This window comes from Aegilops tauschii, chromosome 3, assembly GCF_002575655.3.
Source record: "Aegilops tauschii subsp. strangulata cultivar AL8/78 chromosome 3, Aet v6.0, whole genome shotgun sequence".
Lineage (NCBI taxonomy): Eukaryota > Viridiplantae > Streptophyta > Magnoliopsida > Poales > Poaceae > Aegilops > Aegilops tauschii.
In genome coordinates this window covers 217160886-217188075 of record NC_053037.3, presented here as the reverse complement: position 1 = coordinate 217188075, position 27190 = coordinate 217160886, and positions in this window count along the sequence as shown.

The following is a 27190-nucleotide window of genomic DNA, read 5'->3' as shown; positions in this document are numbered from 1 at the left end:
TAATAATTAAGTGTGTAGGGTTTTGGGGTAGTTGATGAGTGTTATGCACATGCCGCTTAATTAAGACATGCAAACATGTGCGCATGCAGTTACCACTGGATCTTGTTAATCATTAAAGTTCAAGAAGGAACAGTTGAAGTACTGGACTCACTACTTAAATAACAAAGTGACTACTCAATCTTGAAGGGGGATTCGACAGGTAATTTCAATCATTATTAACTATATGTCAGCCTCTTTAGTTTGTCATTTCCTGATATCTACTATTTAATAACTCCTTTATTCATTTTATTTGCTGGCGGGCAGGGCTTGGGAAAAGTTCATCAACGTGACTCCAGGACAATGGCAAAAAAACTTGTATTGCTTTCGACCCAAGGTAAGTAATTAAGTAGTACTAGCTAGCTACCATCTCTTTAATTCTTGTTTCAATACCATTAATTATCATGCTTGATTAATTATTATCTGATTAAATTCTATTCTCGTAAAGGCCCTGAAGTAGGCATCGGGGACTAAAGTGTGTGCATACTACGTTTGAAAGGAGCAAATCTGATAGACGGCTATGGGTACGTTTGCCAGAAAACTATTCACAATTTGTACATCATTATCGATATCTAATCACACGACTAATACAAGCATATTGATCTCCTTCTGAAAAGTTCAATGAGATGCGGGATAAGCTCCTACCACCGGATCGCATAGGAGCACTTCAAGAGGAAATAGCGGGATTTTTGGTCGACCAGGTCATAGATCCCAAAGGAGAATACCATTACCCGCTACCGCCCCCATGAACCACTCCCAATTGTCATCGTGCTCCGAAGGCACCAAGGAAAATGCCACTGGCTCCGAAGGCAACATGTACTGTATATATATACATGTGTATGTGTGAATGGTGGTTGTGAGACATTCGATGATATTTACCCTACTGTTTATAGTAAAAAATGTTTCTCATGGTGTTTTTGTTCCCTCTTTTCTAACGAACTATTTGCAATCTCATTTGTTTCCGTTGTATTATTTCATTGAAGTTATTCAACCTCTCAAGGTTTGTGGTTTCCCTCGTTTCTCAAAGAAGCAACTTAGTATTACCTCTTCTCTCCGTTTTTCATCCCTAGATCTCGGGGCGAGATCTCCTGTAAGTGGGGGAGTGTTGTGACACCTCGAGACCGACGCTCCAGATGCCTTCCAGTTATTTCGTTGTCGCCGCGTGATTTAATTGTTTGTTTCATTTCATCATGTCACCCATGAGCATTGCATCTGTCATGTTTACATAAAACTTGCATCCGTTCGTAGTCGACGCCTCTCCTCGTGGTCACCCTTTATTTTTCTCAGACCAACCGGGTTCTTGTTTCCCTCTTGTTTGACTGTCTTATCTCTCTACACTGCCATGGACCCCCCTTCGCAACCTCGGGCACGTCCGAATGCTTCCCCGAACCCAGACCACTCGGTCATGACCGATGGGTCTGGATCATCCCCAAAATCCCAAAAATATCCCTGGTTTCTTATTTGGACTTCCCGAACCTATCTATCTCGGATCGTCCGATTATGATCGAAAGGCCCGAGTAGCCCAAACATCTCCTGACCTACTATATAATCAGTCTAACCCTAGCCCCTGCCAATCTGTCCCATCCAATCCTCCTCACCGCCGCCACCATCGTCCTCGGGATCCATCCCGACCCAACCACCTCTCCGCCTGCTCGATCCATCCACCAACCAACGTTGCCTCCGACCAACTCCCTGTTTTTCCGTGGTGCCCAAATCTCTGCAGCCAACCACCATCCACAGCCCGCTCCCTTCCTGATCCAACCTCCACCTCGCCTCAATCCAGCAGCATGGCAGCTCCCAAGTGGCGGTGTCTGTCGGCGTTCTGGGAACGGGGGTCCCCAGACTTGCCTGCCTGCGTCCCACGGCGTGGCTGTGCTGCAAGCCTGTGCGGCCCATCTTCATCAACAAGGCATTCAAGACCCTCGCGAGGCGGACGACACAAGACCTCCTCGGGAGCGGCCTCACCAGGCTGCCTCGCGAGGAGCGGAGAAATCAAGGCAGGGCAAACCTCGCGTGGCTCTCGTGACGTGAGCCATGACGATCAAGATCAGGCGGGCGCCAGTGCGCGCAGTGTCCTGTTTTCCCCTTTGGTGCTAAGCAGGGCAAGCGCAGGCGCAGAGTACCGAGGCATCAATGAAAGGTTTCCCTAGCAGTGCAACGAGACCAAGACCAGCAGGACGGCAGGACGGAGGTCATCATGGAGCCCAAGACGGCGTCAGCACCAGAGCCTTTCGTAGGCGAAGACCGCTTTTGTCAGGTTAAGCTGTAGTAGCTGTCCCCTTTCAAATTGGCCGTTGTTGGCTCCCTTCCCGCTCAATATTTGGGGAGAGGACCAGGGCCTATATAAGTAGAACTAGCCACCACAGTAGAGGGCATTTGATAGCTCATTGAGAGGCATCTCACCCACACATGTTCGCCAAGCACAAGAACACCTCAACCTCAGGAGGCTGTTCTTCCCCTTGTACTGTTCATCATCAGCCCCAGAGGCAATCCACCACCACCACCACACTGGAGTAGGGTATTACACCACAACGGTGGCCCGAACCAGTAAAAATCTTGTGTCTTTGTGTTGTGAGTTCGTCGAGTTCGTCCGCAAGATCTTAGCGAGCTAGGGCGTAGATCGGTAGGGAGGAAATCTTCGCGCGCACCCCAGTGTTCGAACCTTGAGGGTTTTGCCGGAACCCGTGATTCGACATTTGGCGCACTAGGTAGGGGTGCGCCAGAGTGTCTTACCCGCCAATCGACCCGCCGACGCTCCGCGGCCCTGATGTCCGGCGACCCGAGGGCCGACTCCGACCGCTGGGCAGCCTGGCCAGCCCGGGCGGCGCCACCTGCCCATGAAGACCTCAACCCCGCGCTCCAGGTGGCCCGAGCGCCGCCTAATGCCGCAGGGCGCGGGCAGCGTGGCGGGGCGCCATCCACCCTCACTCCACGACAAGCGCGAGCCGCTTCAAGGGCCACAAGCCACGCCGCAGCAACGGCGCCGCACACACGGCGGGAGCAGGCGAACATGCGGGCCGCGCTCACGGTGGCGCGGGAGTTGCTGCGGTGCCGACTGATGGAGCGTGGCCGGGATGCACTACTTGAACGCGTCACCGAGTAGCTGGATGCGGCGGCGTCGGGAGCGCTGCCCTTCTGCTATCTGCTTCCTTCTCAGGCCACTACGGGATTTCACGGCGGGCCTCGCCGCAACCATGCGCCCTCGGGTGCGCCTGGGGGCTTCATCGACACCAGGACGGCCAGTGGCACCGGGGACCCCGTTGCCCCCACGCTGCCTCCAATGAGCATGGGCACAAGCGTTGCCCCCATGGCCCCAGTGAGGCGTCGCGCTATTATCCTCCGGACGCCGCGCCGGGCCGGGCGGCGTGGAGTGTGGGGCACTACGACGAGTTGTCTGGGGTAACGGCCCCGGAAGCCTATATGCCCGCATGATGGACCAGGAGTACACGCCGGAAGATGACCGTGGCTCATTTCTCGGGCCAGGTTGGGAGGAGGAGGCATTAGGAGCTGAAGCCTTCCAGGAGCCGCCGGAGAGCCCCGCCAACCGCGCCGTCGACAACAGATACAGGGTACCACCAATCCCTCAGGAGCAAGCTTACACTAACCATTGGTCGCAGGACAATCAGGTCACCGCAGCAGCTGGCGGTCCCAGCTCGGCGACCTCCCTCCCGCCAGGAGGATCGCGCTGGGGGCATCAGGAGAGAAGCCGGGAGCGAGATCCCTTGCCGCGTCGCACGGAGCAAGCCCCCCCAGAGGTAGGTCCTCTGCTGGGGAGGTGCTGAAAAGCCTACCACCGGCAAAGGACCCGTGGTCGCCGAGGGTGCCGCTGGCGTCCCCGTGGTCGCCGAGGGTGCCGGTCGGCTCAAAGGTGGTCGAGGGCGGCGCAAGGCGGGGCCCTCGTCTGGCGATATGAAGCAAGGCCGGTACCTGTGAAGAAGGCCCAGTGCATGTGAGGATCGCCGCCCGTGACACTCTCATGTAATAGTGAGTGGGGCTGTACATGCCCCGGAGTCACCGGAGAGCCGCCCTCGGGCCTCGGGGGCTCCCTCCCACGCCTAGTGGTAGCACTTAGCTCCGCGCTGGTGAGAAGACATGAAGACAAGAAGACTAGACTAGGTGCCGGACGCGACCATTTGCTTTGAACCCCTTTTCTGTAGCCTTGCTCTTTGGATTTGGATTTAAGTTGAAGTTGAATTTTCATTGATGCTCGCTGGGGCACTACTGGAATCAGCTTCTTTGCCGTCCGCCATGGCGGACGGCAAAGGCATGGTTCACGGACGGCAAACTGTCCGGATGAACGCATGCCAGCAAAGGCCTTCTTTGCCGTCCGCTTCTCGGAAACGGACGGCAAAGGATTACGTCGTGGCCACCCGAGGCCAGCAGACGACAATGACTACGGACGGCAGTGCGGTGGCGTCAGAGCCGTTAGGGGTTTAACGGCGCTCTTTGCCGTCTGCCAACGGACGGCAAAAAGCTCAGCTAGGCATAACTGGGAAGCTACCAAGTGTCCAGCTATGCCGTCCGCCGGCAGATGGCAAAGAGGTGTGAATCTTTGCCGTCTGCTGGCTGACGGCATATCTGGTCACTTTGTCGTTTGCTAGCAGACGGCAAAATGACCAAATAGGCAGCCAGTATTCCCAGTTTGGACAGGTGACTGCCACGTGTCCTCTTTGTCGTCTGCTAGCGGACGGCAAAATTCTTTGTCGTCCACTAGGAGACGGCAAAGAGGCTACATATCCCCTGATTTTATTTTAATCCATTTAATTTGACAGGGTTGCAAACACAGATATAAATGCATACATATGGAACATATCCAACAACATATAACAACAAGTACAACATCATATTTCATCAAATCCAACAACATATATATCCAACATCATATTTCATCAAATCCAACATAGTTCAAAAAAGTCCAACATATCCATATATACATGCATAACCAGAAACTAGTTTCCAACAACATATCCATGCATAGTACACTCCATGAATCCAAGCTTCCTAATGTGAAGCAAATCTGCAAATCGAAAAGATGAAAGTTAGAAGAAGAAGAAGAAGAAGAAGAAGACTAGTTAGAAGAAGAAGAAGAAGAAGAATAAGAAGAGTAGTTAGAAGAAGAAGAAGAAGAAGAAGAAGAAGAAGATTTTTCTTCTTCTCTTTCTTTTTCTCCTCTCCTCTTCTTTATCTTCTTCTTCTTCTAACTAAGGTAGGTAAAAATGTCATTTTATTGCTAAGCTAGGTAAAAATGCTAAGTGTTGGTCATTTTAGAGCTAAGGCAGGTAAATAGGTCATTTTGGAGATTAGTAAGGTTATTATGTCATTTTCAAGGAAACTAAGCTAAGTCCATATCATTTTGGAGCTAACAAAGATTATCATGCCATTTTTTACCTAATAAGTATGGTAAGTATGTCATAAATGAACTGAATAAGCTAAGTATAGCTTATTTTTTATCTAACTTAGGTAATTATGCCATTTAGGAGGAAAATAAGCTAAGTATCCATTTTTAAGGCAAAACACTAGAGAAAACTTACCCTCATCACAACAAATGTGTTGAAGATCGCAACTAAGGTAACAATTGATCCAACGGCATAATGATACCAAGCCTCATTCTTAATGGCATATTTTCTAATCTTCTTAAGCTTCAGGCGCATTGCATCCATCTTCAAGCGCATTGCATTCATCTTCATCTTGTGATCATCGATGGCATCGCCAACATACCACTCCAATGTCATCTTCTCTTCTTCAATTCTGTTAATTTTTTCTTTCAAATACTCATTTTATTTTTCAACTAAATTTAACTTCTCGACAAGATGGTCCGTTTCAAATTCCGGTTCACATACCTCCTAGATTAAAATGTCTCTATGTCAACTTGATGGCCATAATTTGCATAAATGCGAAATGCAACAAATAGTTATGAAAGAGAATTTACCACATCTGAATCATAAAGCGGGCGAGGGCCGACCGGGACGGAAATCAAGACCATGGCACTATGTATAAGAAACAATCATACAAAGTAAGAAAATTATAAATACCAACTATATAAATCATACAATCATACAAATAACTATATAAATCAAGTACAACATAAAAATTTGAATACCTAATAATCATTATCGGTAATGACGTGCTCGTCATCATCATTAATAAAAGCATCATCATCATCACTATCGGTAATGACGTGCTCATCATCATCATCATTAATAAATGCATCATCATGTGGAAGGCCACCTTTACATAATCATTCAAGCATAGACAGGTCATCTGCAGCTGTAACTTCTTCTTCTTCCGGCTCTTCTTGTTTCGGCTCAGGGGTGAAGTCGGATTCACTATCGTTGTCAACTTCAATGTTCTGGGGTGGAGTAGAGCGGTTCTTGAAATGTTTTTTGGAAAGACGTGTTTCTTGGAAGAATTCTACTTCGTCATATGTGTCCTGGTTAATGTGAGGTTCATAATCCTTTTCATTGGGGGGAGGTGGTCCAACACGTGGCGGCACTTCATAAACGACGTCCCAACCACTGAGATTTGGATCACTTTGACAGGCCCACGGTAGATAGAAAACTTGGGTTGCCTATTGAGCCGTAATATAGACATCAAGAACATCCAAATGGGTGCTTTGTTTGATTTCAACTAGCCCTATATGTTCATGAGTCCTTCTAGTCTCCCTCGGCTGGAACCAATAACATCTGAAGACTACGACGTTTGGTGGGTTTTCACCATAGAATTCAAGTTCATAAATTGCTTCAACTCTTCCATAATACTCGATACCTCCTTCGCCGATAGCAGAGACACAACAATTTGTAGACTTTCGTCGGCCATAGATAGCTCTTTGCCATAGGTACGAAGGAGATACCCGTTGATGTCGTATTTGTCAAATGAACGGACCTTATAGTCAAAACCATTAGCTACTTGTCTCAAGTTGGCATCCATAATCTCTGAATTAGCCTACAAGTTTAATACGAAAGGATTGCTGCATTAGTCACAAATTAGCCAAAGAAAAGAAAGGGTCTAATGGAAATTACCGTTTTTTGAACCAAGAGATGAAACCGGGATATCCGGCTCCTTGTTTTGCCAGAAGCTCATACTCTTTGACGGAATCCTTTTGGATCACCGCTCCATATGAGAATATGGCGACGTATCGACTGCATCAAATATCCAGGAATAAGAGAAGTTCAAAGGAATTAGAAGTTGTGAAACAATGTATCGAGATCTTACTCGATGTACGGCCGCACTCCTATTAGGTTGTTGAAGAGATACAGCGAAATGGTCCGCCATTCTTCAACATCCAACCTTACTGGTTTCCAACCACTGGCTGGTGCGAGATTCCCTTTGAATAGGCTGAGGTTGGATTGACCCTTTTGAGGTTCATCAGCATTGTACCGAGGCTTCGGATTATGCAAATGACGATTTTTGGCTTCATAGTGTGCTGTCACGAAGTTTGCCGCCTCCTCAGTGATGAATGCCTCCGCCATCGATGCTCCTATTCTACGTTTATTTTTACATTTCGCTCGAAGCGTCTTCTGCATCCTCTCAATTGAGTAGCACCAACAATTTTGCACGGGCCCCCCCAATCGTGTCTCGGTCGGGAGATGCAACATCAAGTGTTGCATTGGATTAAAGAAGCTTGGCGGAAAGATCTTTTCTAACTTGCAGATCAACTCCGGCGCCAACTGTTCCATTTCTTCTAGGAGGCCAGGCGATAGTTCTTTCGCACAAAGAACACGGAAGAAATAGCGCAGCTCTGCCAGTACTAGCCATTCATCCTCAGGGATGAAGCCACGCAACATCACCGACATTATCCGCTCAATCCATATGTGCCAATCATAACTTTTTAGAACAAATATTCTCAATTTTGAAGACTCGCTCCCCTCTTTAGATTTGTGGCATACCCATCGGGGAACATCAACTGCATTTTCACCCACAAAATAATTTCCTTCATAGCTGGCCTTCCAAGATTGAACCATGCCTATCGCTTCATCCAGTTGATCCCCTTTCCTTTCGGTTCTTTCATGTTTTGTAACGGTCTATGACATAGCTCCTCTTGATCGACTCTAGCCTTAGTATTATCCTTTGATTTCCCCTCTATGCCGAACAATGTACCAAAAATGGCTTCGGCGATATTCTTTTCATCGTGCATCACGTCGATGTTGTGTGGGCAAAGGAGGTCTTTGAAGTAAGGCAGATCCCAGAAGCATGTCTTGTGAGTCCAGGCGTGTTCCTTATTATACCCCTTGAAATACCCTGGACGCTCTGGATCTGGCTCGAGAGCGTTTAACTGATCTAGGGTCTGTTGGCCTGTCAACGCATGTGGTGTAGAGTGTTTGACAACTCTACCTTTGATGAAGTTTTTCTTGTCTTTCCTGAACTTATGGCCAGGATGTAGAAATGGTCTATGCAAGTCGAAGCAACTATACTTGCGCCCTACCGTCAGCCAACGAAACTCAAGAGCTCCCTTGCATGTGGGGCACGGGAACCTTCCATGCACACACCAGCCAACGAATAGCGCATACGCCGGCAAGTCATGCGTCGAGTACATGTACCAAGCATGCATTATGAAGTTCTGTTTTCTAAAGGCGTCGTATGTCTTGAACCCATTATCCCAAGCTTCTTGCAATTCGTCCTTAGGCTGCTGCATGTACACATTCATATTCTTCCCCGGATAGTTGGGACCTGGAATTATCAACATTAGGAAAATATTCTTTCGTTGCATAATCTGCCCGGGGGGAGATTGAGTGGAATGACAAACACGGGCCAACAGCTGTATGGGGCTGCCATCTGACTAAACACACTGAACCCATCTATGCTGACAGCGACTCGAGGATGCCTTGGATCTGCCATTTTTTCCTTATGTAATGCATCGAAGCGCTTCCACGCTTCACCATCCGATGTGTGCACCATCATCACATTCCCATCTACATCTAGTTCGGTTCTTTTGCCCGTTCTGTGCCATGTCATCTGTCTGGCCGTCTCTTCAACCATGAAAAGACGTTGAAGTCTTGGTACGATTGGCATATACCGAAGAACATTAACGGGTATTTTGGTCGGCGTCTTCTCACCCATACCGTTGTCTACCACAACATACCTGGAAGAATTGCAAATGGGACAATAGTTCAAGTCCTCATACTGAAGCATAAATAAGACACATCCTTTCTCACAGGCATGTATCTTCTCATAGGGCATCTTAAGAGCACGGAGGATTTTGTCTGACTGGTACAGATTTCGAGGTAGCACATGGCCTTCGGGTAGAAATCGTCCGAATACTGTCATCATCGCGTCGTAGCATTCTCTGCCCAAGTTGAATTGAGCCTTCAAAGCCATTATTTGTGAGATGGCATCCAGCTGATAAAGCTCAGTGTGCTCGTGGAGAGGACGTTTTGAGGACTCCAACATTTCAGTGAAGGCCTTTCCAGATTCCTCCATCTCCTCGTCCGAGCCCCGAGCATCGTCAAAGTCTTGCACCATGTCTGCGGTCCCGGTACCATGCTCGTCGGTGCGACGACGAACCTCGGCTCTGGCACGTTGGGCAGACTCACCATGTAATGTCCAGACCGTGTAACCTGGCGTAAAACCAAACTTCTGCAGGTCTTTACTTATTTCAAGCTCGTCCTTCTTGTTATCGTTGTCGCAACGGGCACAGGGGCACCAGCTAAATTCCTGGCCATTTGCAAATGCGGCTCTAACAAACCCCTTAGTTTTTGTTAACCATTCCTCGGTCCAAACTTTCTGACTAGTGTAACCGGTGTACATCCATGCACGATCACTCATATTGACTTCCTATTGGACACACAAGAAATATATACATAATTAAGCAAACCATATCCATCAGTTAATGGAGTTTGTCAGTTTTATTACGTCCATGCAACCTACACGCTAATAGGTAAAGATAGGTCCTAATCCCACCCGAGTATGTGTAGATCCAGTTCGTTTTCCCATGCTCTGCTCCGGATCCGATGCAAAATTTCGGCAGCACCTCCCCGCTGTTCTCCTGATATACGTCTCGGCAATAAGCAGAGAGAATGTGTAACCGGAGAACAACAGGGAGGCACTGACAGAATTCTGCATCGGATCCGGAGCTGAGCATATGGGAAAACGAACCCAATCTACACATACTCGGGCTGTCCATGGATAACGTTGGACAATTCGAAAGAATCACGATTATAAATATGCAAATGCATGCATATTTATAGATGTAACCCTTTCGAACGGGAGACGCATAGTGGTTACGCATACTGATGATTGACACCTATAGCTAGCAAGTTTCATCGGGAGATGTCATTTGTGCTCACCAACGAACGCAGGGGCGGAGCTCGTCGAACACTAGACCCTCGCAGCGACAAAATAACTGCACATTTAAATCCAAAGATGAGTAACATAGCACCCCTCTAAACCGCTCATCCCCGGGTAAACTAAACAGCAACTACGTACCATCGGTGCAAGTTACATGAGGCAGTCGGTGTTGAACACTAGATCCACATCCCACAAGTGAAGCCGGCGCCCGGCGTCCCGCAACAATAGTGCTGGTGGCCGATGACGGTCGAACACCTTGGAAAATTTGTCTGGCAGCCTCTGCGATGAGGATTAAAGCCAAGTTTTGAAATTTCAAACAACCAAACCGACTTGAGTCAATTTGGGTGTTTCAAGTTTCAACACTTGCCTTTTAATCGTCATCGCAGAGGCTGCCAGACAAATTTGCAATGGTGTTCGACCGCCATCGACGCTGAGAACAGTTGCTTTGGGACGCCGGACGTCGGCGTCACTTGTGGGACGTGGATGTAGTATTCGACACCGACGGCCACATGTACCTCGCACCGACGATACTTGCTATTTAGGCCTTGTACAATGGGAGGTGCTTAGGAGAGATGCTTAAAGAAATAAACCAGGATTTTCTTAAGCACCGGTGCTTATTTGTACAGGGTAGACGCTTAACTAAGCGTCTCTCCTATAGAAATAGGCACCGGTGCTTCAGATAAACCCGGTTTATTTTTCTAAGCACCTTCCTAAGCATCTCTCATTGTACAAGGCCTTAGGGTTCCATCGACACCGAGGAACCCCTAACTCGCTCGTCCCCGGATGCCCTCTTTTCCTACTTCTTTTTTTCATCTTCAACTTCTACTTCTTTTTTTCATCATCTTCTTCTTCTAATACTTATTGTTCTTTTTTCTTCTTCTTCCTCTTCTTCTTTTTCTTTTTTTCATCTTTCTTGATTATTCTTAAAAACAGGAAAAAACCTAAACAAAACTATAAACTAAATGTAACCTAAAATAGACTAAATTAACCTAAACTAACCTAAATAAACTAAACTAACCTAAACTAAACAAATATAAACTAAATCTAAAAACAGAAGAAGAAAAAACTCACCACGATGAGGGGCGGGGCGGCGGCGGCTCGGGTCGGGGGCGGGGCGGTGCGGGGCGGCCGGCGACTCCGGACGGGGGCGGCGCGGCCGGGCTGGCGGGGCGGGCGGGGCGTAGCGGCCGGCGGCGGCGGCTCGTCTGGGCGGGGACGGCTCGGGACGGGCGGTGCGCGGCGGCCGGCGGCGGTGGCTCGGCTGGGCGGGGCGGCCGGCGGCGCGGCCGGGCGGCGGCAGGGGTGAGGTGTCAGGGCGGGCGGCGGTAGGGGTGAGGGGTTGGGGCGGCTCGGGCAGCGAGAGAAAGGGAATGGACAGATCGGGCGCGGGCGCGGCCCCTTATCGTCTAGGTCACAGCTCTTTGCCGTCTGCCAGCAGACGGCAAAGAGCGTACCTAGTGGGGTGGGGCCGGGGGGAAACGGACGAACTAACGGCCATCTTCTTTGTCGTCTGCTGACGGACGGCAAAGATGTTTTGCCGTCAGCTAGCAGACTTCAAAGAAGATGGCCGTTAGGTCGCCCCGCACGCCCGCCACCCACCCTCTTTGCCGATAGCTAGCGTACGACAAAGCCTCTTTGTCGTCCGCCAGCGGACGACAAAGATATGCGGATGGCAAAGCCATCCTTTGCCGTCCGCTGCCTCTTTGCCGTCCGTTTTCTAGTGGCTGATGGCAAAGCCTTTCTTTGCCATCCGCTAGCTGATGGCAAAGAAGTGGCAGACGACAAAGAAGTGGATTCCAGTAGTGGGGGTCCCTTTTCTCGTTCGGAGCGATTTCTCGTTATCTGCTTCTCGCCTTGTTTTGGGCTAACACACCACGCCTTCCATTCACGAGCCCCTCGCGAGCTGGATTGGGCAGGGCACATGTGTGCCGCGCGCGCATGCTGACGCCACAGATGGTGCTCGCCTCTCACGAGGCCCCCTCGGGTGGATCAACGGGCTCTCCAGGAGTCCCGAAAAGCTCATGACCTCACGATTCGGTCCGCGACCCGCCCCGGCTAAGGTAAGCCACGATGGGAACTAGCCACCAGATTCATGATTTCACGAACGCGCACACTCAGTTTGACATAAGAGAATGAAGGCATTGGTTCATTTACACGAGGGGCTCCCCCTCTCAAAATGCTCTCACAATCTTTAGGGGCCACGCCTAAGTTTTTGCATACAGGATAAAACAGCAAGGGGAACCTGGGATCAGCCAGATATGTCGCTCGCTGCATCGCCTTCGGACGTGTCGCTCGCGATGTCATCATCTTCGCCGGCATCGTCGCCGCCTTCGGCGACGCCTCCATCGCCGTCGTTGACCACGTCACCCTCGTCTGCCGCGACTACCACCGCTTCGTCTTTGGAAGTGAAGCCCCTGACCAGCGCGTCCACGTTGTCCTCCACCCACCGCGCCACGTCACCACGAATGGCCTACGGTACAGGGGCAATGGCGGCGTCAAAGTCGAAGTTGGGGAAGGAATTCCGAAGGTGGCTGAAGACACGGGAGAATGCACCCGAGCAGGCCCTGGCTTCTCTCTTCCACAAGCTGGCGAGCCCTATCAGACCGGGCTTCCAGACGCGTCACCACGTTGGTGAAGAAATTCAGGTGACTGGCGTAGTCATTCGAGTGGGGGTGCGGTGCATTCTCGTCGCAGATTTAGCCCAGGGCGGTGTTAGCCCTGTTCCGGAGGTCTTGAAGCATGGGGGCGTGCTCGCGCTGCAGCGTCCGCCGTTGAAGCACTTCCTCCCTGTTTTGCCGCGCGACGGCCTCGGCGTCATCAACCCGTTTCCAAAGAGAAAGCAACTCGGCGCGGGCGGAGGCCAAGTCCGCCTGCGCCGAGACCAAGGCGGCAGCCATGGCCTCCTCACGCCTCCCCGCCTCATCTAACCTGGGCCTGAGAGCGGCGGCCATGCCCGCCGCCTCAGTTCCCGCAAGCTTCAACTTCAGGTCGTGCCAACCTTCAAGATCCACGCGAACTTCGGCCACCCGGTGGTCGACTTCCTCCTGGACCCTGGCCTCGCGAGCCCTGACGGCATCTTCCGCTTGGGCAACTTGACGCTCCCTCGTCTCCAGTTGCTCAAGCTCGAGGCTACGCTCCACGGTTTCTAGAGCCAACGCCTCCTAACGCTTCCGGACCTCCTCTTCCTCGGCAGGCGTCCCCCTCAGGGGCGCAAGGGCGGTTCTACATGCCTCCACTTGACGCTCGAGGGATGCACTCCAGGCTTGGAGCTCCCACTCGCGCTTCTCCGCAGCCTCGAGACGGCGGTCAGCCTCGTGAACCTCCTCCAAGGCTCGGGAGCAAGCCTCGCGGGAATCCTTGAGGGACGCCTCAACCTTCGCATTGTCAAGATCATGCTGGTAGCGGCCAAGGTTGATGGCCACCCTCAGCTTACGTCGTTGCTCCACCAGCCGAAGACCCTCAGCCTCAAGGCGCGAGTCGACACCCGCGAGTTCTTCACCGGCTCGGCTCATCGCGCCCATCGCCTCCTGGAAGAGCTCATGAAGAACGACACTCCGCCCGTGCTCGAACTCCAACGCACGCCCCGCCTCGTCCTCCGGCACGGGGGCTGCAGGCAGGACGTGAAGCGGCGCACCCCCTCTCAGCAGGGGGCTGGGGGCTGGTGCCGCTCCAGGTGCCGGCCCGACCTCGCGAGGGGCCCCGGTCAGGCAGGGCCCGCTGCTTGAGGAGGAGCTGAAGGCCGAAGCCAACCAGCTGCTGTCCATGACCAGAGGAGGAGTCCGGGGAATGCCCGCCAAGCTCCAAGCCAGACCGTGGAGGAAGGGCAACGGAGCCGCAAATTCAAAGCGCCATGGAGGCGAGCGCACCCCCTCAGCCAGCCCAGCCCCAGGCGCGGCATGCAGGCTCGGGAGGCTCAAGGCCGACGGGGGTGCCGAGGAAGGCGGGGATTGCCTCTCGTGGGACTCAATGGCCCTGGCAGAAGGGGTCTTGAAGAGCCAGCGTCAGGAAGGAAAGCAGCAATCAAGAGATCACAAGGTGCTGTACTTACTTGTCAACGGTGATGTACTTTCGTCGCTTCAATGGCCCGAAGATGCCGCTGCCGCTCAGAGATCCTTTCCTCTTGCGGAGTTCCTAGAAGTCCACACAAAGCCGACCGAAGCGCTGAACGTGGCGCCCAGTGCGGGGTGCAGCCAGAGAAGTGCTCAAGAGAACAACTTCAGGGGTGCCTGGCTGCGGAGAATAGTCGGGCGCCATCTCACCGCAACCTCCCGAGGCATCCAGAGTTTTGGCTTCGCGAGCCGCGAGCTGCATCGTCTCAGCGACCAACGTCCCAGGATCACGGGTTCCTGAGGACGACACCCAGGAGCCCCAAGCGGCGTCCGCACATTAGCACTCGTGCCGCCAGCCTCTAGCGGTGCTCGTCCCCCTGCACCCATGTTCGGGACGAGCTCGGCGCCGGCGAAGAGGAAGGGAACCACGTTGACAGGGTTCTCGCGGGACCCCACCAGGCCGTCCGGACGCAGTCCCCACTCGTTAAAGGGAGGAATGCTCCCTGCAAATTCAGCCTTGTTCTTGCAGTGGTACAGCAGACAGTTCTTCCCAGGCAAGTCATCCGGTGAGGGGACACCTGTCAGGACCTCGAGCATCGTTTGCCGCGTCCCAAGGGGGAGCCCAGACTCCTGAAACCTCATATGGTCCTGACTGCTGAGCAAGGTCCACATTGGGCGAGAATGGCGCTAAAGCGGAGCGACCCGGCGCTTGATGAACTCCTTCACCACCATAGGCGCGGTCACGCCGTGGTCCTTCAACCTCCTCCGCCTGAGCCAGACGGGGACAAGACGGGGGCTCGCGAGCCTCTTGTGGCCCCAGCCGGAGTGAGAAACGGCAGGCGTTGACGGGGCGTGGAGCAGGGGGCTAAGCATGCCGGCGTCGACAAACATCCACCGTGTCCAAAACTCGCTCGTGGATCGAGGAAGCTCAAAGTCGAGCACCGAGCCCGCCGTCGCGGCCACGGCCTGGAAGCTCACGCACCCTGGGCTTTGCCGAGGGTCAATCAGATGCAATGAGAAGAAATGGCGGAAGAGGGCCATAGAAGGAGCGATGCCCACCATGGCTTCACACACAAAGGCAAAGACGGCAAGGAGAGTCACGGCTTGAGGGTCGAGATGCAGCATGTGGATCTGATAATGCTCAAGTACCGCGTTGAAGAAGGCGGAGAAAGGAGGAATGAGACAAGCCCAAAGGGCATCGATGAAGATTGGGATCTCGGTGGCCGCCCGTGCAATGCGAGCGCGAGACGCAGGCCAAGCCACCGTCTCCCCCCACTCGTTGAAGTTGGAAGCGAGCATTGGATGCACCTTGTCCATGGCCTCGTCGTTGAGCAACAAGGATAGGCCGACCGCGGGCTCGACGGCCGGAGGCGCACTTGGCGAAGACAGGGGCTTCTTCCCCTTGTCCGCTTGTTTCGGCACCATGGCAACAAAGCGGGCAGGGCGCAGGTTAGATTGGAGAGGGGGAGCAAAGTCTCGAGAAAGCAGAGGGATTGGGGAAGCAAGGCATGGGCGATGGAAGAATAACTGTGTAAGTTGTGGGGGCCGCATAGCCAGGCGGATTCCAAGGCAGCGTGGGGAAGCGGAGACGCCCACGTCCAATCAACCGCCACGCGTCGACCAAGGCCGCAGGCTTTTGGGGCCCGCGGCGCTCCGCGCTTGACCTTTGGCTTCGCCTCGAAGCCAAGCCCAAGCGCGCCTTCGGCCCAGTGGCTACTGTCGGCGTTCTGGGAACGGGGGTCCCCAGACTTGCCTGCCTGCGGCCCACGGCGTGGCTGTGCTGCAGGCCTGTGCGGCCAATCTTCATCAACAAGGCATTCAAGACCCTCGCGAGGGGCCAAGCCTCGCGAGGCGGACGACACAAGACCTCCTCGGGAGTGGCCTCACCAGGCTGCCTTGCAAGGAGCAGAGAAATCAAGGCAGGGCAAACCTCGCGAGGCTCTCGTGACGTGAGCCATGACGATCAAGATCAGGCGGGCGCCAGGCGGGTGCCAGCGTGCGCAGTGTCCTGTTTTCCCCTTTGGTGCTAAGGAGGCAAGCGCAAGCACAGAGTACCGAGGCCTCAAGCAAAGGTTTCCATATCAGTGCAACGAGACCAAGACCAGCAGGACATCAGGATGGAGGTCACCATGGAGCCCAAGACGGCGTCAGCACCAGAGCCTTTCGCATGCGAAGACCGCTTTTGTCAGGATAAGCTGTACTAGCTGTCCCCTTTCAAATTGGCCGTTGTTGGCTCCCTTCCCACTCAATATTTGGGGAGAGGACCAGGGCCTATATAAGTAGAACTAGCCACCACAGCAGAGGGCATCTGATAGCTCATTGAGAGGCATCTCACCCACACAAGTTCGCCAAGCACAAGAACACCTCAACCTCAGGAGGCTGTTCTTCCCCTTGTACTATTCATCATCAGCCCCAGAGGCAATGAACCATGACCACACTGGAGTAGGGTATTACACCACAACGGTGGCCCGAACCAGTATAAATCTTGTGTCTTTGTGTTGTGAGTTCGTCAAGTTCGTCCGCACGATCTTAGCGAGCTAGGGCGTAGATCGGTAGGGAGGAAATCTTCGCGCGCACCCCAGTGTTCGAGCCTTGATGGTTTTGCCGGAACCCGTGATCCGATAGTGTCAAAACCGACAGATCTCAGGTAGGGGGTCCCGAACTGTGCGTCTAAGGATCGAAGGTAACAGGAGGCAGGGACACGGTGTTTACCCAGGTTTGGGCCCTCTCGATGGAGGTAATACCCTACATCCTGCTTGATTTACTTTGAAGAGTATAGGGTTTACAAGAGTTGATCTACCTCGAGATCGTAATAGCTAAACCCTAGATGTATAGCCTGTATGGTTATGATTGCCGCTACGGACTAAACCCTCCAATTTATATAGACATCGGAGGGGCCTGGGGTTGTATAGAGTCGGTTTAGAGATAAAGGAATCTTCATATCCGAACGTCAAGCTTGCCATCCACGCAAAGGAGAGTCCCATCCAGACACAGGGGAAAGTCTTCTATCTTGTATCTTCACAGACCATTAGTCCGGCCCACGTCACATAGCCCGGAGGCCTGAGGACCCCATAATCCAGGACTCCCTCAGTAGCCCCCGAAACAGACTTCAATTGCGATGTGTTCGGCGAGGAGATTGTCTTCGGCATTGCAAGGCGGGTTCCTCCTCTGAATACTTCAAAGCATCTGAACCAAAGTACTGTATTCGGCCTTTACATCTTCGGTTTTGGTAAGGTGAGTTCTTCGAATAGCTCGGCCTTACATTAAATGTTATACCCTTCGGCTTCTGCGCCATCGTTGCCTCAGCTTCCACGTGTCAGACGAATATGAAGGGTCCAAGTATTTTTACACATAACTCCCGGGCCATGTAGGGGAGGCGTCTATTTAAGGAGATTGCATCTCAGATGCCATTCCACACCATGCGAGAAATCCTTAGAGCTTGCCACAAGAAACCGCATAATCATGGCTGTCGCTCCCAGTTCTTCCTCCCGCCCTCATGGCCCTGAAAAAGGCGATTGGGAGAGTTGCTCAGTATCCTACGCCCAGCTGACCAAGCTTTAGACGCAGGAATATCTCCCTCCCGCGGATCTAGTCCCTGTTCGGACGAGATTGACCTCCATCAACGGCGAAGCCCTGGCGGAAAACTTCCCCAACCCCACCGAGGGGGAGCGAGTGTGCTTGGTCTCCTTCCTGTTAAGAGGCGTTGGATTTCCTATCCACCCTTTCCTCCGATGCCTCCTGGAGTACTATGGCCTCCAACTGCACAATCTTACGCCGGGCTCCATTCTGCATATCACGGGCTTCGTCGCTCTTTGCGAGCTATTCCTAGGCTGCGAGGCCCATTTTGAGTTATGGAGGAAACTTTTCTGCCTCGTCCCTCGCTCCCAAAAGGGATCCATATTCGAGGTGGGCGGTGCCGAAGTATGGCGCATAGCCGGGACAAGATACCTATCCGGCACTCCAAAGAAGGCATCCGAAGAGTGGCCCTCGGAGTGGTTTTACATTGAAGATGTTGTCCTCCCAGACCCAATCAGACAGGGCCTACCCGAATTTTCCAACGCTCTGTTAAAGAAGCGCCACAGTAGGCGCCCCCGGAGCCTCGAGGAGGAAGATAGTGCGGAGGTCAAAAAGTTAATGAGCAAGATAAAGACACTTGCCCAATCTGGACTATCCTTAATTGAGGTAATGGCGATTCAATAACGCGAGGCGTTCAACCACTCCAATCCAGAGGACTCCCCATGTGGCACTACAATGGGGAGGATGACGCATTGCGCTGCGGGTGCAAGGGTCCGGACAACTTCGCCGCCTTGGCCGCCATGTTGGCTGATCTTTATAAAGGGGAGAAAGAAGATTTCACTCGCCTTAAGTGCCGAGAGGGCTTTTCCATGTACAACCCTCCCAGTTGGGTGAGCCTCCGCTTCGTAACCTCACTCAATCCTCTTCCTGAGTCGCATATAGTTGAACTTAATTCGGCCATTTTTTAACAGGAATGGAGGAAGGTTGCCGCGGGGATCCATAGCCCCGCTCCGCAGCCGGAGGACCATATTCGGGACATGGTTCCCGGATTTGAGGAGGATCCGAATATATTCGTAGAGCTCAAGGAGGGGGTCTGGAAGTGGCCATTATAGCCGATTACCCCAGCCTCCTTCCCTCTTCCCACGTAAGTACTCAGGAGACGTTTCCTCCAAAAGAGTTTTCCCATTGTGCCTCACCAACCTCACTGTCCCGTGCTTCAAAGGGGCGTCGCTCGTCTCTCCATGCCCTATCGGAGGCGTCCCTTAAGAGGGCGGCGCAGGGCGGGTCTTCGAAGAGAAAGGCGGATGGCGATACCACCTCGCCTTCATCAAAGAGGTATTATTTTCAATATGCCTCACTGCAGTCATACCAAATTGTGAAGTTTCCTGATGTGCTGTATTTCAGGAAGAGCATTCGCCGGACTGTGTCCAGAGACCTTGCCGGACATGCTTCAGCCAATCCTTTCCAGGACCCTGCCTCCAAGGGCTAGAGTTGATACGGGTGCAATGCCGGATTGTCCTCTCTCTGAAGATTCAGATAATGTATCCATCACCAACTCCGAAGTGGAGAGTGCAATAAACCATCGGCGCCGGAGGGCAGCTATGCGTGACCCCATCTTTACTGAAGAGGCATTTAATGCCTTTAGCTCAGCGGACGCATACATCCGAGCTGCTCGGGATGGACTTGCCGGAGCCACTCATCAGCTTTCAAAGGATATGCGGGTGAGGACTATTGCATAGATTTAATAATCATATGCTAGTAGCCCCCGAGACTTGAAAAAGTTGAAGCAACTGATTTATGGATCGTTGTATAATCAGGTACTCACGGAGAAGAACAACATGCTGTCGCATGAGCTGGAAAACTGTCGGACCTAGCTAACTGCTGTCACCGCCGAACTGGAGAAGTTCAAGGGGGCACCGACTGGTAATGTCCCCTTTTGTCCAGAAAATATAATCACGTGCCAGTAGTGTTTATTCAAATAAGCACTGTTGTACTTATGATGGCAGGATCGTCAGATCAACTGGAAGAGAAACTGAAGGCCGCACAGGCGGATAAACAACATGCTGAAAGGCAAGAGACCGCCGGTAATTGTGTACTGACACGGACCAGGGATGAGAGGAATAAGCTACAGGATACCAACACCCAGCTAGGCGAAGAGCTGCAAGCCATGCGAGCCCAACTGGCGGACGCCTTGAAGGAGAACAGAAGGCTGAGAGGCGGCATATTCAGTATGTCTTTTAACTTACTTTCGTACAGTTTGCTCAGGCGAATTTTTGACAAATTTATTTCAATAGGTGTGCTGACTGGGCGGCCCGAAGGAGAGGTGCCCGGATTTCAAGGTGATCTGCTACAAGAGCTGTCCAAAGTGCATGAGCGAGCCCGGAAGGCAATAAGGAACCTTGCTAAGGCTCTATGGCCAGCCGATTCTCCTCCAGGAAGTATGGAGGAGCTCGTAAAGTTATTCAAGGGAGCCTGTCGCCACTTTGGACTATGGAAGATATCAGCCTGCCGAGAAGGCGCGCGAGAGGCCTCGGCCATGGTGAAAACACGGTACACCGGACTTGATCCGAATCATATAGGCCGGGTCGGGCCTCGGGGACAAGATGGGCAGGAAATTCCTGTTAGCTTGGTATATGACCAAGTAAAGATAGCCGCCAAGTTTTCACAATAGGATTGTAAGCTAGACAAATTATTAGATGGTCTAGAGGAGGAGGAAGTTTTCGAGTCCAAGTAGTAATGTACTTTTGTCGACAAACGTACCTCCAGCCGAATTATAAAACGATTGTCATGGCAAACCTTCCGCTTTACCCTCCGAAATCCAAAGTTTTGGAGTGTTTCCGAATACTGTACCGGTGGTAAACACCGAAGTATGTTCGGAAACCAGGCAGTCCGGTCATAGTTGCTTGAACAGACAAGTTGTATTCGAGGAGTTATGTTATATTACATTTGATCGTAAGAAATATCTTCCAGAGAGAATAGTTCCGTTAAGGGTTCCTTTCCCTGGGCCAGCATGCGCTATTATGTACGTCTAAACTGTGATTCGAAAAATCATAGTACACGTAATATCAGGGGGCTTATATTGCAACGATGGTACTTCGTCTTTTGTCCGCCGACCAATTATTCTCTTAAGAACGCTACCTTTCGGCTTCACCCGTCTGAGGTACACGTCCGGATATCCCGGCTGTAACAATCGCGGAGGTGCTCCCTTTATGCCCTTGCCGAACTAATGGGAACGTAGGGCATAAGCACAGGAGCCAGGCACCCCAGCTTGGCAAAAACTTAAGCCATAAAGGTGCATATAATGGCGAAGAAAAGGCATATATGACAAGACAACACATATGTACGGTGAGCTTAATGCTCGAAAAGTGATAATAATAAGCTTCTGTGAAAAGAAGCCCCCAAGTATTGTGGGGATATACATTTAAGGATGTGTACCCCCGAGTGTGCGGTTTATCCGAACAAGAGCTAGAAGCCGTAAAAAATTAAAAAAGAAGAAAGAGAAAAAAGGAGAAAAAGAAACGAACAATGAGTCCGGATTAAGGCGTAGAATCTTCGGAGTCTGGCGGCATTCCATGGGTTCGGCTCTAAGTGATTATTCGATGCATCACGAAGGCAGTAGGCTCCTCTAGTGAGAACTTCATCTATGATGAAGGGACCCTCCCATTTGGGCTTGAGCTTGTCCTTTTTCTTCTCTGGTAAGCGTAGAACGAGTTCACCAACATTATAAGTCTTGGCCCGCACTTCTCTGCTTTTTTATCTTTGAGCTTGTTGTTTATAGAATGCTGAACGAGCTTTTGCGACACCGTGCTCCTCCTCCAGGCCATCTAAATCATCTTGTCGATCGAGCTCGGCCTCCCTCTCTTGGTACATGCATACTCGAGGTGAGTCGTGAAGGATGTCGACGGGCAAGACAGCCTCTGCACCGTACACCATGAAGAACGGTGTGTATCCAGTAGTGCGATTGGGCGTGGTCCGCAGCCCCCAGAGTATTGAGTCGAGCTCCTCAACCTAGTGTTTATTTGACTCTTTTAAGGACCGTACTAGTCTTGGTTTAAGGACGCTCATTATAAGGCCATTAGCCTGTTCGACTTGACCGTTTGTTTGAGGATGGTAGGCGAAGGCATAATCGAGCTTGATGCCCAAATTAGCACACCAAGTTTTCACTTTGTCGACTGTAAAGTTAGAGCCGTTATCGGTGATGATGCTGTGTGGGACACCAAAATAGTGTACGACACCGGATATAAAATCTATCACTGGTCTGGCTTTGGCCGTTTTAACTGCTTTGGCCTCTATCCACTTAGTCAATTTATCTACCATGACCAACAGATATTTTTTCTTATAGCTTCCCCCTTTAAGGGGTCCGACCACATCAAGCCCCCAGACCGCAAAAGGTCAAGTAATGGGGAATGTTTGTAGGGAGGTAGGCGGCATATGGCTTTCATTGGCGAAAATTTGGCATCCTACACAACGTTGGACAAGGTCTTGTGCATCTGCTCAGGCCGTAGGCCAGAAAAAGCCGGTACGGAAGGCCTTACTCACGAGGGCCCGAGTTGCGGCATGATGACCGCCAAGACCAACATGGATTTTGGCCAAGATCTGCCGCCCCTCTTCTTCGGAGATACATCTTTGAAGGACTCCGGTAACACTTTTCTTGTAGAGCTCTCCTTCGTGAACCTTGTAGGCTTTCGAGCACCGAATGATGCATCGAGCCTCATTCTGGTCCTCAGGGAGCTCTCACCTATTAAGGTAGGCCAAGAAGGGCTCAGTCCATGGGGTGATTACTGCCATAATTACATGGGCCGATGGCGTTATTTCGGTGGCCGAGCCCCCGACGATATCGGGATTTTGTTCAGAATCCGGGGGTATGATCGGATCCGGACTGGTGTTAGCACTCTCATCCTGCCATACCACTGATGGCTTAAAGAGCCTCTCCACAAAGGTATTGGGTGGGATGGGATCACGCTTAGCACCCATGCGAGGAAGGATGTTTGCTGCTTGATTACTCTCTCGGGCCACGTGATGAAACTCGAGCCCCATCAAACCATGCTGATATTTGAAGTACATCGTGACGGTAAGCCGTCATCTTCGGATCTATGGCATCGAATTCTCCGTTTATTTGGGATATATCGATGATTGAGTCCCCGTGCACCTCAAGGCATTGTATGCCCATAGAGACGGCCATCCGAAGACCATGCAATAGGGCCTCATATTCGGCTGCGTTATTGGAGTCTGTATAGAGTATTTGGACCACAGAACGGACTGTGTCTCCTGTGGGTGATGTCGGGATGACACCGGCCCCAAGTCCGGCTAGCATTTTAGAGCCATCAAAGTGCATTACCCAGTTGGAATATGTGACGTAATCTTTAGGGAGTTCGGCCTCTGTCCATTCGGCGACGAAGTCAGCCAACACCTGAGATTTAATGGCTCAGCGTGGCTTATATGTTATTTCAAATGGTAAGAGCTCGATTGCACATTTGGCGATCCGGCCGATGGCGTCACGGTTGTTTATGATATCATTAAGTGGTACTTCGGAAGCCACCGTGATCGAGCACTCTTGAAATTAGTGCCGCAGCTTCCGGGATGCCATGAAGACCGCATACACTATCTTTTGATAATAAGGGTATCAGGATTTGCATGGTGTGAGGACCGTCGATACATAGTATACTGGTTTTTGAAGTGGGAATTTATGTCCCTCTTCCTGTCGTTCGACGACGAGCACCGCACTCACCACCTGGTGTGTTGCGGATATGTATAGTAACATGGGTTCGCCGAAGTTTGGCGTGGCCAGGATTGGGTTGCTTGCTAATAGAGCTTTTATTTCTTCCAGTCCGGCTATCGCAGCATCCGTCCACTCAAAGTGGTCGGTGCGTTGGAGCAGGCGATACAATGGCAATGCCTTTTCTCCTAATCTGGAGATAAAACGGCTTAAAGCTGCGACGCACCCGGCTAGTTTTTGGACCTATTTGAGGTCAGTTGGTATAGCCAATTGTGACAGGGCTCGGATTTTGGCTGGGTTTGCTTCAATTCCTCTATTGGAAACGATGAAGCCCAACAGTTTTCCGGCAGGAACGCCGAAAACACACTTTTCCGGGTTGAGCCTTATGTCATATGTTCGGAGGTTGTCGAATGTGAGGCGCAGGTCGTCCACCAATGACTCGACGTGCTTAGTTTTGATGACTACATCGTCTACATATGCTTCAACCGTCTTGCCGATTTGCTTCTCTAGGCATGTTTGAATCATGCGTTGCTAAGTGGTGCCGGCATTTTTTAGCCCGAAATGCATAACATTGAAGCAGAAGGGCCCGTATGGGGTAATGAATGCCGTTGCTGCTTGGTCGGATTCCTTCATCTTGATTTGATGGTATAGGGAATATGCGTCGAGGAAACATAGTGAATCATGTCCGACGGTTGCATCAATGATCTGATCAATACGAGGAAGGGGAAGGGATCCTTAGGGCAGGCTTTATTGAGGTCTTTGAAATCGACACACAGGCGCCAGGATTTATCCTTCTTCGGTACCATCACCAGGTTTGCTAGCCAATCCGGATGTTTAATTTCTCTGATGAACCCGGCCTCAAGTAGCTTGGCTTGCTCCTCCCCCATAGCTTGTCATTTGGGTTCGGAAAAGCGCCGCAATGTTTGCTTGACTGATTTGTATCCCTTCAATATATTGAGAATGTGTTCGGCCAGCCTGCGTGGGATTCCTGGCATATCAGAAGGGTGCCAGGCGAAGATGTCTCAGTTCTCGCACAGGAACGCGTGCAATGCGGCGTCGACTGTTGGATCCAACTGTGCCACAATGGAAGCTGTCTTCTTGGGGCCCGTCGGGTGAACTTCAAATTCGACTATCGTTTGCTGGCTTGAAATAAGTGGATTTAAGCCTTTTATCAAGAATTACGTCGTCTCTATCCACTTTGGAGCGTAGAGCGGTGAGCTCCTCGGCCTCCAGGGCTTCGGATAGTGCCTCAAGGGCCAAGGATGCTAATTTCTTTTCCGCGCAGAGTGCTATGTTCAGATCACTCGCGATAGTGACAACACCGTTGGGCCCGGGCATTTTGAGCTTCATGTACCCGTAATGAGGTACTGCTTGAAAGCGTGTGAATGCGTCTCGCCCTAATGGGGCATGATATCCATTGTTGAAAGGGGCCACCTGGAAGATTATCTCTTCGGACCTATAGTTCTCTGGCGTGCCAAGTACCACGTCGATTTTAATTTTCCCCACGCATCTTGCTTCCCGACTGGGGATAATTCCTCGAAAAGTTGTATTGCTTTGCTCTATGCGACTCCTGTCCATTTGCATTTTGTTGAGCGTGCCCTCGTATATGAGGTTCAGTCCGCTGCCGCCATCCATGAGCACTTTAGTGAGCCGAAAACCATCCACGGTTGGATTCAGGACCAACGCGGCTGGTGCCCGGGCTGATCGGGATCTTGGATTGTCATCGGCATTGAGAGTTATTGCCGTATCGTTCCAAGGGTTTACTATTGCTACTTGGAAGACTTCGGCGAGGTCGCGAAGCGCCCTTTTGCCCCGGTTGTTTGAGGAAAAGGTCTCGAAGACCGTGAATACTTTAAGATCGTCGTCCTCCGAAGAGTACTTCTCTGAGATAGTTTTGGTGAGGATGCCCTCGCCGCTCTTGGCCACTTTCCGGAGTATCCAACATGCTCAGAGGCTGTGGGTTGGTTCAGTATCCGGTGTCATGTGTATTTTACATGGAATATCGAGCCATCCTTCAAGGACAGTTCTATGCCCCGTAATCGGCTTGATTTTCTTGCCTACGGGATGAGGATCGGGTGCCCCACGAGGTTGCATCCTTTTTGCCCGACTGTGTCAGGACCCCGATTCCAAGTCACATCGATCTAGCCGGTAACACCTCATATCACTTTGCGGCCTCACGCACGGTATTCCCACGGGTGTCGCCTTACCATGGCCCGGGACCGTTTGCGCCTTTTGGCTCACTGATATGATAGTGTCACTAGCATCCATATGACAGAGAACCCGGGCCAACATGACTAGTCGTGAACCCAAAGTGGCACTAACTTACGGGGACAGGCATACATGAATCAACATCGAGCATGTCAGTCAGCAGCGTGTGAATCTGGGTTGTAGCACTGGGCTAACAAGACTCCGGTGAACCGGGCTGTAGCAGGCTAGGCAGGACTCCGGATGTCACCGCGTGACATTTCCCCGAAGGGACAGACACCGGAACGAAGTGAATCACATGACGGCCAGTCAAATGTTCTGGAGCAGTAGTGCTGGGCTAGCAGGACTCCGGTAAACCGGGCTGTAGCGGACTACCAAGGTTCAGTGGAAGCACCAGACTACATTTCCCCATAAGAGAGGCTACCAAGGATAAATAACTAGATTGTCGGATCCCACACATACCAAGCATTTCAATCATACACACAATATGCTCAATATGTGAAAATACAACATGGCAGCACAACAAGACTCTACGACTCCGAGTATTTATTCATTAGGCTCCGAGGAGCCAAGTATTACAAACATGGGTCTCATGACCCAACATACAGAGCATACAAGCAACATGCACATGTGGAAGCTTAACTTGTCTGAGTACAGACAACTACACATGAAGAAGGCTGAGAAGCCTGACTATCTCCAAGACCCTCCCAAGGGTACAAGATCGTAGCTGAGGTAACAAGCTAAACGTCAAAGTCCACGCGGAACTACTAGCGAGACTGACGTCTCTCCGCAGGCAAACGTGAGTACAAACGTACCCAGCAAGACTTACATCAGAACTATCTACATATGCATCGGTATCAACAAAGGGGTGGTGGAGTTTAACTCTAGCAAGCCAGCTTTGACTCGGTGGCTATCCTGAACTACGACTGCAAGTAACTCTTTTGAGGTGGCGCACACGAGTCCACATATTCACCATACCAATACACCACTATGGATCCGCTCCCGTCTCCCTACGAGAACGCCATCCATAGCACTCACGCTTATCTTGCGCATTTTAGAGAATCCACTTCCACTTGTCTATGAACTGTACAGGCAACCCAGAAGTCCTTTTCCGCGGACACGGCTATTCGAATAGATGATGTTAACCCTGTAGGGGTGTACTTCTTCACACACGCTCTCGCCACTTACCACCATGTATACGTCGTGTATCTCGGCAACCTTCAAGCGGAAGCCTAGCGAGGGAGTCGGCCACGACCTGACTAACCACACAAGTCTCTAGTCCAGGTTTATCGCCTATTCGGGTTCATCCGCAAGGAGATCCGGCCGGGGTGTCGCTCACGGCCCCAAAAAATGTGTGCAGGGTTCCCAAGCCCACCTCGACAGA